This window comes from Scylla paramamosain, chromosome 43, assembly GCF_035594125.1.
Source record: "Scylla paramamosain isolate STU-SP2022 chromosome 43, ASM3559412v1, whole genome shotgun sequence".
Lineage (NCBI taxonomy): Eukaryota > Metazoa > Arthropoda > Malacostraca > Decapoda > Portunidae > Scylla > Scylla paramamosain.
Window position 1 is genome coordinate 10380668 of NC_087193.1, and position 4116 is coordinate 10384783.

At 39.1% G+C, this 4116-nt stretch overlaps 1 long non-coding RNA gene across 1 annotated transcript in view; it reads right to left on the minus strand.

Moving 5' to 3' along the window:
- Positions 1-312: 312 nt before the first annotated feature.
- Positions 313-4116, minus strand: part of LOC135093511 (uncharacterized) — a 158732-nt gene continuing 154928 nt past the window's right edge. The window contains exon 4 of the long non-coding RNA XR_010263402.1: positions 313-418. This is a non-coding gene — a long non-coding RNA (uncharacterized LOC135093511). The remainder of the gene's footprint in view (positions 419-4116) is intronic.

A 4116-nucleotide genomic window follows, 5' to 3' on the forward strand; every position in this document is an offset into this window, starting at 1 on the left:
CGTGAATGAGGACTGCCAAAAGTAAGATAAATAAATCAAATGAAATGAGAAATGAATATAAACATGCCATTTTGCCGCTAAGAAAATTAAAAAAAAAACCTGCTATTTTGGCGTTCAGGAAAACAAAACAAAAAACAAAAAAAACAGCATAAGCAAAAACAATAACAAGAACAATAACAAAAACAACAAAAACATTAATAGAAGCAATAATAATAATAATAATAATAATAATAATAATAATAATAATAATAATAATAATAACAATAACAACAACAACAACAACAACAACAACAGCGGGCAGCCCACACACTACCTCGTCAGCGCGCGTTAAGTCTTTGCGCATATTTGGCGCCTTGCTGTTCCTCGCGCTGTCGTGTCGTTGTCGCGTTGTTGTAGTTGTTGTCGCGGTCGTGTGATACTGCAGGGAGAGTGAGAGGAGAGAGGGAGAGAGGGCAGCAAAATAATAATAGAGTGAATATGTAAATAATAGTGGGTATTAGATGACTGGAGGACAGGAAAGCACTTTATCTCTTCTTGTAGTGCATGTTCTCTCTCTCTCTCTCTCTCTCTCTCTCTCTCTCTCTCTCTCTCTCTCTCTCTCTCTCTCTCTCTCTCTCTCTCATCGCTGGTTTGTTTATGTTCCCCGCGGAGGCTCAGCGGCTAGCCAGGTGGTGTTTGTTTACATCTGACGCCCAGGTAAACTCGCCGCGTCACCTCACAGCGGCAACACACTTCCTCGTATGCAAATGATGGTGATCATAATAATAAAAGCAATGTTCGTGGTAGTGGTGGTGGTGGTAGTGTACGTAGTGGTGGCAGTAGTAGTAGTAGTGGTAGTAGTAGCATAAAGTATTGATGAAAGAACTGAAGGAAATAGTTTTCTTTGACGCAAGAGAAATGGTGAGAGAGAGAGAGAGAGAGAGAGAGAGAGAGAGAGAGAGAGAGAGAGAGAGAGAGAGAGAGAGAGAGAGAGAGAGAGAGAGAGAGCGAGGAAAAGAAAACATAAAGAACAGAAAGTTATGAAAAATACAATCGAAAAAGGGAAAGTACTTGAAATTGAAGTAAAGGAAATTAAATAATATCAACAGGAAAGCAGAAAAAAGGCGAGAAAAAAATAAAAAGTAGAAAAAGACAACGAAACAAATACAAGACGGCTTTACAATAATAAAATAGTAAAAATATAAGAAAAATAGCCATAAGAAGAAAAAAACAAACAGGTAAGTAAAAACTGAGCATAAAAGTAAAAAAAACAACAAAAGTACCTCACAAAACTCGTGGAAACTTTAAAGGGAAAACAAAACGTGGCGTAGTTGAAAGGAAACAACAAAAGAAAGATAAAGAAAGATCAGACTGGTAAGACACGCCATAAATTTCCCTCAACGAAAAGTAGTTATAAATCTTTTAAAATACACAAAAAATCATAAAAATACATCTTTGCGCGATTTCCGAGAGAGAGAGAGAGAGAGAGAGAGAGAGAGAGAGAGAGAGAGAGAGAGAGAGAGAGAGAGAGGTAAGGAAGAAAGTGAACAAGACAGGGAGCGAAAGAGAGAGAAAGAAAAAAAAAGAAAAAAGGAGAGGAAGGGGAGGGAGACAGGGCAAGGGAAGGAGTGCGGGAGGGAAGGAGGGAGGGAAGATATGCAAAGAGGAGGAAGGAGAAGGGGAAAATTTACGAGTATGTTGTGAGTGATGTGTTTGGTGGGAAGCGATAGCTGGTGTGTCACGGGCCCATCAGGGAGAGAGTGTGTAGAGTGCCTTCTCGTGCCACGCTGGGGGAAGACACACTGCCACTGATACACAACGACCCGTATTGAGAAACACGCCACACTTTCACCACGACTATTTTCAAACACCACAGAGATAATTAGACGGGTTCTCAATAGTGTTTCTCCTGTTAATAATGTAAAAATCGCGTTAATCTACCGCTAGAACTATAAAACACACTTAAAATCTAGTCACTTCAACTCGTAGAGCCTTTTGAATACAGTGGAGGTGCGGCAGGAAGCGTTTCAGTGCATAATCTTATATACCTCATTATACCTCCTGAACATCCTTCCTTTCCCGTCTATCTCTTTGCTTGCTACTAATAATATGCCTTTACTTTCTCCCTGCTTGTTATAACTCTGTAGATGGAGGAACAAGAGGAGGAGGGGGAGGTGCTGAATGAATAAGAAAAATTGGAACACACACACACACACACACACACACACACACACACACCACACACACCTGTCGATTAATGAACAGGTGTGGGTGGTGACGGTGCTCAGGTGTCATTACCACGGCGCTGATTCACTCCCTTAATGAAATAACCAATACTCCTCCTCCTCCTCCTCCTCCTCTTCCTTTTCCTCCTCTTCATTTTCGCCATCAAATCACGGTTCTATCTCTTCTCCATTTTATCTCTCTTCTCTCATTCCCTTTTCGTCTTCTAATCACGATTAAGTTTTCCATCCTCTTCTTCCTTCCTTTCCTATACCTCATCTTCTTCTGTTACACCTTTCCTTCATAATTCTGTAATAATTTCCTCTTATCCTACACATTTCCCTTCGCTTTTTTCTTTTCTTTTTTTTTATGCCTTTTAATCACCAGCCTCCTCCTCCTCCTCGTCCTCCTCCTCCTCCTCCTGCTAATCACGGTCGCCTCTCATCATCTCGGGAGCTGATCACACTCATTAAGGTCAATTTTCACGTATATTGTCTTTGGCTCGTCGCTTTTATGTCTCCTTACCGTGAGGACATGTCAGGGAGATTGATTTCTTTTTATGTTTTTTCTCTCTTTTCATCAGTTTTTTTCTTTTTTTTTTTATTGACGATAGGATTTTCTTTGTGTGTGTGTGTGTGTGTGTGTGTGTGTGTGTGTGTGTGTGTGTGTGTGTGTGTGTGTGTGTTTTCACTTGTCTCTTCATGTACGGATTTTGTTGGATGGAGTCTCTCTCTCTCTCTCTCTCTCTCTCTCTCTCTCTCTCTCTCTCTCTCTCTCTCTCTCTCTCTCTCTCTCTCTCTCTCTCTCTCTGTGTGTGTGTGTGTGTGTGTGTGTGTGTGTGTGTGTGTGTGTGTGTGTGTGTGTGTGTGTGTGTGTGTGTGTGTGTGTACGTCCTTTGTAAATGAACATAATAGTCATACTCCAAGCATTCACTGAAAAAAGACAGGATAATATGCAAGCACAATTCTCATTTATCTGAATTAATTGGCGGAAAAAATGGCAAACCTGACTTATTAACGCTTGGGAAAAATGCCAAACGATTTTTTTCCCCTCGTGTAAAATTTTCAGATGATTTTTTTTCCCTTTCCTCTCGAGTAAATGCGGGTGAATCATTATATATCTTAACAATGTAAATCTTAGCTAACCCAATGATAATGAAAAAGAAAATGGAAAAAATATATATACACTGCGTCATATAGGTAAGGTTTCTATTTATTCCTAAACACTCTGGACTCTAAGGAAGTTTTCAAAGCGTAGAGAGATAATTAGCCGTATTTTTCTTGATATTTTTACTAATTAGTGATGCAGCTTCCTCGTTAAACTATCGCTGGAGTCAAGAATGCACGCTTGAAAACTTAAATTATTCCCAAAGCACTCTTGAACCTCCAATAACTTACATAGCACTCTTGAAAACCCAATAATTCCCTCTTAAAAGTAATTTCTGATGTTCTTTAAAAAAAACATCACAGCGCTGTTGAAAACCCTCAATAACTTCCAAAACACTCTTAAAAATCCGCGAATAATTTCCAAAAACACTCTTGATGCAGTAATTTCAAAAACATTCTTGAAAACTGCCAATAATTTCCATAGCACTCTTGAACACGCCCCCTCTAGTAATTTCCTCTACAATCAGACAGGAAAAAAAAGTAGTATAGGAAAAGAGTCGAAATGTTTTACAAATATCAACTTTTTACCGAGAGAGACGCACTTGAAACAAAAATCAAATAAAATAAGGTTTCCAAAAAGTTACCATTTTTCTTTAATACTTCCTGGCTTGGTTTGATATCTTTCATTTTTCCTCTTCATTTCTCTTCCCTTTCTTCTTTTCGTTCGTATTTCTCGACTGCCCTCATTCATTACATTTATCCATAACTTTCCGTGTCCTTCCCTTTCGCCAATTCCTCATTTCAACTT